Source organism: Dendroctonus ponderosae, unplaced genomic scaffold (genome assembly GCF_020466585.1).
Source record: "Dendroctonus ponderosae isolate FM_Combo_2020 unplaced genomic scaffold, Dpon_F_20191213v2 Dpon_F_20191213_8, whole genome shotgun sequence".
Lineage (NCBI taxonomy): Eukaryota > Metazoa > Arthropoda > Insecta > Coleoptera > Curculionidae > Dendroctonus > Dendroctonus ponderosae.
In genome coordinates, this window is record NW_026019016.1 from 877496 (window position 1) to 888329 (window position 10834).

The 10834-nt window shown below is 38.0% G+C and overlaps 1 protein-coding gene across 2 annotated transcripts in view; it reads right to left on the reverse strand.

Annotated features, from left to right (window-relative positions):
• The window catches only part of LOC109544899 (irregular chiasm C-roughest protein), a 143870-nt gene that overhangs the window by 47962 nt on the left and 85074 nt on the right, over nucleotides 1–10834 (reverse strand). The window lies entirely within an intron of this gene.

Genomic DNA, 10834 nt, shown 5'->3' on the forward strand with positions numbered 1-10834 from the left:
GGTCACTCAATCTCTAGGGCCTGTTAATCCTTGCCTTGTTCCTTTGGATAATATCCATTTAGGCTTCCCGGCCTCCCTCATGACAAACTGACCGCCTAAAGGGCGTAAAAGTCCACAAAACATTTCGCAATTCACAAATAAAGCTGGATAAAAGCGGCCATCGATAACTCATTAAAAATATGTCTTTTACCAGTACGAAGCCAATAGATACACGGAACACTCCATACAAACATCCGGCTTATCCGCCTCCGGCCGGCTGTAAATAACAAATGTTGGCGGTTCAAAAGTGCACTTTCCAGACTTATAAATTGTCTTCGACCCGAATGGCATTAAAATCATCTGCCAGCTATCTTCATACGCCTTTTCCCGATTATTTTCCTCGTATGCCGTGTTTTTAGCAGCCGGAAAGGATGCACGGCTTGTCGTACTATGTCAACGTTAATGGGCGATATCATTTTTTTATGTGCACTGGTAGCTTTTTACCGTAGAAACGACGAAAATCGCTACTGAATTTGCGATATTAACACACACAGAAAGTGGACCATAAAAATTGTGAACTTATGCAATGAAAGCCCAACCTTGATTATTTTTGTTGCTCTAAACTGACCGTAGAACACCACGAAAAAAAATGTCTTTATTTAGCTCATCAACACTGTAATTAGACGACATGTTTTAGACATGCAACAAAAATGACCAGAAATTTTTATAATTGCCTGATGATGTCTGAAAAGCGAAGCTTTCACTGATCGAGCAGACCAGTTTCTGGACAATAAATGCCAAACTTTCATCAAAATTAATTTCATAAAAATCAGTTTTATCGCATACTTGAAAATACGCAAAATTCAGCAAACTTTGCACTACAAAATGCACCGAAACGTGAATTTAAATTTTTTCTAGTTTCTGAGAAAATAAATGCCAAACTGAGGCCTGAATAAATAGCCACAAAGCTTTACTGCACACATGTAATCAGAAATTCAAAAATACCCTGACGTAGGCAAGCAAATTTCCAACTCTTCTAGTTTCTGAGAAAATAAATTTCAAACTTAATCCTGCATAAACAGCCACAAAGTTGTATAACAAAATTTTAAAAAATCTCAAAAATGCCTTGACATCGTCTTAAAACTAAAACGTTTTCAACAAATGATTTTTTCAACAAAAAATTCAAAACTTTGCCCTCAAAATCAAAACTTTTTCTGCAAATTGGACGTATATTTCCCTAAAAAATGCAATCAAAAGTGAATTTTTCACTTTGCCAGTTTCTAAGAAAAAAAATGCCAAACTTAGTCCGGCATAGGGAGCCATGAAATTCTATCGCAAATTTTACAAAATGTTAAAACGGCAGGAAAATGACTGAAAATCTACACTTTTTCTACTCAGAAACCCTATTATGCTCAAAAAAAAACATCCAAAAGTCACTTTCTAATTTGCCTGATCTCTGAAGAAACAATTGTCAAACTTCGGCCTGGATAAACAAAAATTTCAAAAAAATTCTTCCAAATGTAGAAGAAAAGTGACTTTCCCGCTTTCCAAGTTCTTGAGGCAATAAATGTCTAACTGCGATTTGCTTAAATATCTACATTCTGGAAAAAATCCTGGAAAATTTCCTGAAGACGATTTAAACTCTAAGGTTTTGTCGTTTATAGAACAAACCCTGTGCTACAAAAAGCGAAAAAGCACCCAAATTTGGCCAGCTTCTAAATATATAAATTCCAAACTCCGGCCTGGAAAAACATTGACAAAACTCAAGCGCAGTTTTGCAAAATTATGAAAAGTTTTCTGAAGCTGATTGAAAATTTCAACTTTGTCCACTTATTCAAGAGAATTTGCACCATGAAACGTATCAAAAATCGCCTTGCAAAAACGTGAGACAATTTAACATAAAATCGTGCAAGAAAATATAAAATAAAAAAAGATTCTACTCAACAGCAAATAATGAAAAACGTCCCATCAACCACTAGGACTCCTCCACTATTAGGGCAGGTTGAAAACATATCTCGGTAAATGATGTATTCTCATGAAGAACATTAATTAAATACGGGGTTTCACATAGAGGTTTTCTTGTCGCCGTAAAATATAACGGCGCACATCGTTTTAGCCATTAATTTAAAAATATCCAGAGCGTCCTGCTCGAAGCGGGGAAAGCTTTTAACAAAGCTCCAGAGCAGAGATTATTCTAATTTAAGCAATTTAATGAAAATTAATACAGTTTTTCTGCACCTTAAGCCGAATGATTTTTCAAGTTTTCTCTATCACTGTTAATGAACTAGTCTCAGTTCCAAATCTGTGCCAATGTTTAAAGCGAGAACCGAACTCAAATACAGTAAAAGGTTGGAAAGAAAAAAAAAATAAACTCCTGAAAAATATGAGCAAAGGACTTCCAGAACAGTGAGTTTCGGTCCTTTTCGTGAGAAAAATGTCGATTTTCATTACTCAATCAGATTTCACAGTTCACATTTCTATAGCCAAATGTAGCAATTCCGTTCACTTTTCAAACTCTACATCAGCTTTACTGGCTAGCAATCGAGTGTAAACATAAAGTTTGTCGCAAGAAAAGTGCACTCTCCAGATCAGTAAATTGCCATTGAACCGAAGAAGTAAAACGCTCGGCTTGCTATTTTTGTAAGGAAAAATTTCGGTTGAAATGGCTGGCTGAAACTGTTTGAAAAGTAAATGATAAATTGCGATATACTGGACGTTTACTGAACTGGAAAAATGCTTTGCGCGGTATTTATTTAATAGGCGAAAGGTGCACGGAAAAAACATGTCTAAAATGCCTATGATTTTCCATATAGTTATCAAACTTGCTAATGAAGCTTCGCCTTGAAAATCCCGTTTCCCAATAATTATTTTCTTTAAATTCAGTTCATCAGAGAGGCAATTAGTGATACTTATACCTTCCTCAAAGCTGCTTTATTTGGTAGTAAATGCGGATTAATGCTAACAGATGTGAATGGAAGTCCCCCTAACTCAAATTTATGTGTCTTTGGTGCATAATGCAATTGGTGCCATGGAATATGGATTAATATTGACGTGGAATTATTCCAACAAATTGCGCATTGATCTTACACGGGGACGGAGAGCAGATTTCCATGTTTAATCGTGAATGGGGTTAAATTTGCTTGATGTCAAAGGCAATTTTTGTGCCGGGTTTGGGCAACACAGCCACGCTATCATCCGATCGTTTAATCCCACTCATGCTGTAGATTTAATCCGAAAGACGCCAATAGATCAGAGAGGGAGCAAACAGCAAAAACTTATTAGAAAATTCAATATTTAACTTGCTGAACAAACCTCTTGTGCGGGCAATAAAAGGAAACAGTTGGCCAACCTTTGCCAATTTATCAACGTTGTTTTATTTCTCAAACCACGCCACTAACTGGGCTAAGAAACGAAATCCGGCTTTGTTAAAACAGTAACAGGATGTGATAGAACACGTATTTTATTGGACGCTGTTTCCTGTAAACGGCGGGAATTTCGGCAGCTTGCCCATTTTTTAACCGATTGCGGGAGGAATAAATTTCGCGGCGAGTACGTTTGTTCCCATTCGCTAAAACTAATGGTCAAACTGGTTTCTTAAATAAATGGTTTGGTCTCAATTTTGCACTGTACAGCTTAATCTCCCCGTTTATTTATCGATATGCCTAACCAGCTTCATCCATCCACCTTTTCCAACCGGACAAGAACGAACTGGTTTCGAACTAGGCAGCTTTTTTCGATTTTCAATGTTTGCAACTTTCGCACCGCAGATTTCACTGAATCCAGCCCAACTTCTTTGGCAACTTTCAGCTGTTTGATGCTATTTGTTCGAGCGAAGCAGGACTTTAAAGGCAGCAATAATTGAGCAAAGATGGTAACTCGATTTTTGAATCACCGAAGAAATGCAAAGAAAATGCTCCTGAGGACACACGGAAGTTTACTTGATTGGGTTGAATTTGCCACGTTTACTGTGAGTGTGAGGAGGAGGACGAAGACGAAAGCGGAGCAAGTTGAAAACCAGTGTTTTGGATTTTCAGAAGAGGACTGAGTGATAAAATCAATCGCAAATAGAGGATGCATGGAAGAAACTGCTTCAAAACATCCTATCAGCAGCAGAAGAAGCATGAGGAAGAAGAAAGGTTCAAATCGTGAAGATGGAGTTTATGTTGCTGAAAGAAGCAAAAGCTGAGAAATAGAAAAGGTCCAGGAATTGACGATAGTCCCAGCGAGGAATTTTTGCCGAAATTCACTTTATAGGGTGTTAAAGGTCTTTACTTTAAATTTGTCTAAAAGCTGACACCAAATATTAGAGAAAATTGCGACTTTTCCAGTGATAACCACTGATCTAAAATAAATTTCCTGCCATTTGGACACCGTTTTTTCGGTAAACGAAACGCCACTGAATCGACTTATTCCGAACAATGAGTACAGCACAACCTCTCGAATGCGGACGTTATGCGGGGAAAATTCTCAACACAAAGCATTTCGAAATCTGATTTTCCCGTTATGCCATTTCCAACACAAAGACACTGCTAATTTCGTTTCCACTATTTTGTCTTCGATTGTTCAGAAATGTTTCTCGCCAAGTTCGTTAAGTGGCTTTTAGAGCCGAATCCGTGTGCCGATGCCTCGTCACTACTACGAAATAAATCCCTGAAAACTGATTTTTCCAGTTTATAAAATACTGGACAGATTTTTTCAACTACTCACATGCCCTGTCGTCGGTTAAAATCGTGAAATTTTGCAATAAATCGGGCGGAATGAGTGCCAGAAGACGATGTTCATGCTTTTAGCTGAAAAGTCGCAAGAGGCACATTTTCATTGTTAAGAAATGTCAGCGACATGCTTTCGAAATGGCACAAACAACATTTTTCAGACCGTATCGTGAGCTTTTTCCAGTAATTCCCCATACATCAGGATATGCCATAGACTCCATACAAGAGCTAAGCGGGAATTTATCGGAACATTATACAGGCAATAGAAACCAGACTTAGGATCTTAAAATTAATTCTTTAAGGTGCATGGAAATGGACGCAAGAAATGGATAAGAACATCATTTGGATGATTGAATTGGAAATGGAAACGGAAGGGAACGAAGGACTAAGGGGAGGCCCAGATCTGCATATAAATCGCTGATATACCTGCAAAAGGTTGCTGTGATCGGGCATTTTTTACGCAGAATGTTATCCAGAAATTGTTCCAAAAGACTGCACATCCAGAGCCGTTTCCACTCTACTTAGGGCTCCTCTTGACAACGTTAGAGTTAATTAACAAAAGGTGTTTCGGCCCGTTGGACCGACCCAAGAGCCATAACACACGCCTGTACCTCAATTATAATCAAACAATGGCTAGCTGGTGTCTATTTCACAACTTAGCGCTGACCCTTTGCTTTCACTGGCCTTTGCTGGCCCAAATTAATGTTTCCTTAAAAATCGCCTCACTGCGATCCGGAACTGATTATGCAAAGCCTCCACTAATCCACGCCGAATTGATTAAGCACCGGAAAATTTCCAGGAATTTTTAGGGCGACAACTATGCAAATACGGCCAGCTACCCGTTATTCCCTATTATCCAGCTGCTTGAAATAGTTTGCTAAGTTAAATTGGATTTGTTTGCGATATGACAAATAAACAGGCATATATCTAGCGGATATAATTAATTATAAGGTAAGTTTCTTCGAGCATTAATAATAGGTTTTGAGAACCGGAGGCGACCGCTAGTTTCGCCTTGTATTAATTAGATTGTTTTGTGCAGTTTGGTCAAAATTATTACAATATTTACTCTAACAAAGCCTGCAATTCCCTCCCCTACAGCCATTAATCACATTTATTATATTATCTGGACTCTGGCTCTGAGACTGGGTTGGGAACTGGTTTCAAACTAATTTTATTTTCTACCAAAAACCCTGGTTTTGACCCTTTATTTAGGTCCAACCAGGCCTGACAAAAACCTGAATAAAAAATCGAAACGTTGGCTATTCTAAAGCACCTACAAACTCAAAATAGAAACGAGAGTTTAACACAATAGTATCAACAACGACCATAAGAATTTAGCAATGAAATAACTGAAAGTCTCAGTCACATAAGCATAAGGTATACAAGAGAGAAGACACAGAAAGAAGAATTATTGGTGGAACATTGGGCTGTATGAATTGAAAAAACCAAAAACAAAAGTTAAACCACAGATGGTTGAATATGAAGAGACAAGAACACAACGACATTTTCAACTGGTTAGAAAAAATCAAAAGAATACTGGCGGTTTATAAAAAATATGAGATCAAAGAAAAATTAACAAACAATTAAAAACTATAAAGAATTTCTAGTAGAAAAGCCCTGTTTTTCACATAAACTGAGCCGAAAATTCTTGTGAATTGCTGGCAATAGTCAGAAATGTCTCAGAAAAATAAAACAGCGACTCCTGTATCCATTGCTTGGTTTCTGGATATTTATTTCCAGAAATAGAAACTGCTTAATCCCGGATACTCACCAAAGCTTCCCCCATAAAACATAAAAGCCCATATAAAGTTCAAGGTATATCCGACAACTAAATGGAAAATTATCTATAACAAATGAGGCAATAGGTGGCACGCAAATGCTGAATATTTTATTTCCGTTGCTATTCAGAAAAAATTAATCATCCTAATGTGAAATTAATTAGGAAAAGTCGTCACTAGTTATAGATATGCAGGACTTTTAAACGCTCCTCGTGTGCTCCTGGGGATGAAATATTAATTCTAAATGGGGGTCGAGAAAATAAATAATGACCCACTTAAAGCATTGCACAAGACGCCATTATTTACTCTAATCGCATTGCAGCACCCGTGAAATAAAAACCATTTTCATGGGGAGTTTCCTGATTTTAACATTCTTGGCTCTCAAAAGTAGGTACTTCAAATCTATAATCAACTAGTGAAAATTGAGAGTTCAAATTTTCATTCAAAGCTCGAAACTAACCAGACAAGAATAAGCAAATTGCTGTATTTCTGTGCCATCGCATGTTGAAAAAACCGCAGGCAAGTGACAAATTAGAAAATCTCCATAAATTAGTTAAGCAAATTTCGGACAAAATCACAGAAGTGGTTTTATCTAGACAGCTGTTTTTTACCGGTTACATTTCAACCAAATAAACACGCATCTAACACATTCGACTTAATTAAAAAAGGCATAAATTCGGTATATCGGCCGAAAGCAAAGACAAAAACGGCCCCTAAACCAAATGAGTCACGCGATACGTTAATATTTTATGGGGAATCTACTGTTCGATAAACAATTCCTTTTGGCAGCTTTATGGCTATAAATACATCAGAAATTGAGACATTTCCCGACTTCAAAAACCCGTTGTGTTCTGTTAGAATTAGACTATAGAGAACCAACAACAGACCAACAAAATCACCTGTAGAAGACAATTTTCGGCAACACTAAAATAAAAATATCCAACTAATGGTTCAATGAAAATTCTACATCCGTTTGCTTGCTTAAGGGCAAAACACATTCTGCAAATTGAGGCTAACCAGTTTTTAAACTACACCTAAACTACGTAGTTATCAGAAGTTATTTAAAATCGGGCCTGCGGAATGTTCCAGCAAACATCAACCAGCGATAATCTGAATCCAAACACGCAATTCATGAATATTTTATTTGAATAATCCCCCAACTTACGCCAAAGGTGTCAGCCAATAACAATGCCTAGATATATCACTTTAGCTGAAAGGATTACACACACTAAAGAATAGGTGATTTATAAAGGCCAGTTTGATTTCAAACGTAATCTTAATCGGTTCGTTTAATGGAAAACTGCATGAAGCGCCAGTTTCAACAGAAGCAAGAAAGCGACGCAAATCGGAGCTCGATGTGACGAAGAATTTGTGATTTATACACAACAGAAAACAGAAAAATGTTGGATATTGTCCAAACCCCAATATTTGAGCCAACGTGCCCAAATAAGAAAATTTCCCAAGGAAATAAGCAATAGAAAAAGTGGCAAATTCAGTTCCAAACGCCACGCTAATTAGGCAAATTTTATTAATGCATCGCACACTTTCTCAACTGAACAAAAAATCCCCACATTATACAAAACCAAGTGTTAATTAAAGTTGCAAACTCGAAAAGGTCAAGCGTACGGTATGGCGGGTTCATAGTAGAAATTTCCCAAACTTTTAATTAATTACGAGTGACAAAATAAGTGAGCTCCGTCCCCGATATCGAAAGTTTGAAGTCGGTTTGCGGAATTTCTCCGAAAATGTGATAAATTGAATTTTGATTATGACAACCCCCGTCCGCTTGGCATGTGTGGGGCGAAAGGTTTACGGTCCTGTTCGATGGTGTCCACTTAATTATCACGTCATTATATTCCTTAATTATTCCGGCTAAATATACGTAAATTCAATGGATCTATTGAACATTTCTGGCACACATTTTCACAGAAAGCCAATTTCTAGATGGGTGGAAGAAGGCCAACGCGTAAACCGCGAGCTCATGAAAGAGAGCAAAAATACTGGAAGGGGCGGGGCTTAATCGAGACCTACATATATGAGTGAAAGAAGAGCGAATTAAAGGCGAGGTGAAAAAAGACAGAGAACACATGGAATGCAATTGCCAAAGGCGGGGCTAAAACGCGAAATTTCTATGACTGCAAGAAGGCCAACAAGTAAACAGCGCGCGAAAGAAAAGGATAGATACCCAAGGCAGTAAAATAAAATATGGCTTAATGGCAATCGCATAAATAGTCCAGTCAGTCCAGGGTTCCATCTCTCTTTTGCGCGCCATTTACACGCAGGCTTTCTTGCACTCATGTAGATCGCCCGCTTTAGCTCCGCCTCCAGCAATCACATCTCGTGCGTTCTCTCTTTCCTTACCGCGCCTTTTATTCGCTGTCCTTTTTTCGCTCATATGAATTACGCATTTTACTCCCGCCTTCAGCATCCAATGTGTTCTCTTTCTATCTGGATTTTGCCTTTCAGACGACTTAGGTGCACATTTTTTTTGTTAGTACTGTAAAAAATAGTTCATAAAAACCAAATTTTGAAAACGCCAACAAATAAAAACAGAATTGTATTCATTTTCCTCAATTCCACTCCAGCCTATAAAATCAATAATCCATTTGTAGATTTTTTTGGGTGGTGGAAGAAACAATAAAACCCCGCTTAAACTAAATTATTCGCTCAGTAATTTACTTTTGCACATTTGCATTTCGCAGTCATTTTATTCGATCGCTTCGCCGGCAGGAGGAATGGCAAAAGAAGACTGAAAAGTAAAACCTCTAAGTGGATATCGATTAAACATTTGACTAAAATTGGTTTGCCGCGAAATATATGGGCTCCAATTTAAACTCGGAAACCCAAAGATAATGAAGCGGTAAAATAGAATGTATTAATCTAAGGATGGATTTAATAGGTAACACGTGCCGGAAAAGCTTGTGCTAAATCACTGGGGCGTACATAAGTGTATACGGCACATAATATGAGGATTTTACTACACAGTTGCAATTATTCACGAAAAATTCTTTGCAGCCGCGTTGGGAGCATCTGAAATGGGCCAGATGTTTGGTTTTGCTTAATAAATCAACTATAAGCTCGTAATGGTGTAATTCGCTTGCACCAAACATGGCGTTAATTCCGCAACATTTGGAATGTTGCCCGAGTAAAACCGCATTACATTTTCAAAATGTGCCAACTTGCTAAGTGGAGTATTAGTTCATTATTCTTAAGCTCGATGGTTCGATTGATACTGAAATCACGCAGAATCTTAACTGGGTCTCTCCTCACTGTTCGAAAAAGTTGCGTTTCAAGCTCTTCTAGTTTCCGGATTCTGGATCGAGGCAAACAACTCGGGTTGAAATCGTGATTCGTATTCTTCGTATTGATTCTTCCGAACGGTTGAGGAAAAAAATTGCGCTTGTATTTCTTCCGGACCGAGGCACCAAAACTGAGCCTAAAATTTTGAAATATTCTCAAACGCTTCTCAGTATTCTGACTGAAACAAAACTCACTGTTGAGGCAATTTAAATCGTGCTTCTATCTCTTCCAGTTTGGTACAGACGAACATTCAAGTCCGGTCTGATGCAACGAAAGGTTACTTAAAATTTTGAAAATTCCTCCACAACCTCTTTACAGCTCGATCGAAACTAGTCGATGATGTTAACAAGACTCTTCCTAATGCTGATGGAAAAAATCGTGCGTTTATAGTTTCTATTGCGGAGCGACAATATTTTCAATTCCGGTATGAGTCGCAAAAAAATCGGCTTTAAACTTTGAAAACTCCTCAGAAGACTGTTAGTTGATCAAAATTGAATCTCGTCCAGAATTTTAATATGGCTGTTGCTAATATTCATGGAAACAATCGAGCTTCTGTCCTGTCTAGATGGGGAGCAGTCGATTTTTGAACTCACRACTGAGGAACAGAAACTTGACTTGAAACTTTGAAAACTTCTCAAAATCTCCTGATTGACCCAATTGCAAGCAAACTCACCGATCACCTTATCGTCTTCTCTCGCAATTWWTGCCAATTTTTTTTTTAATTCCCCAGTCCCCAAAGCAGTAAAGAAACGTGGCAAATCAGCTGGACAAGCCAGTCTAATATCGTCCAATAATCCTAGCCAATAATTCGGTTTTCGCCTCCCATCTGCAGTGTTAATTCGCAGCATTCTGATCATAATCCCGAACCGAGACCGCGCAAACTTACATTACATATTCAATAGGGGCCAAGTTACTAAACCCAATCTTAGTTTATTAAACCGCTGTTGGCACAAGTGGCGAAAAGCTACTGGGCCAATTAACGGATTCTGTCGCTTTTTAGCATTCGCTTCGATCATCCGACTTTGTCTGCATGGTTATATTAGGAATTCCGAGCCAACAGCTGGC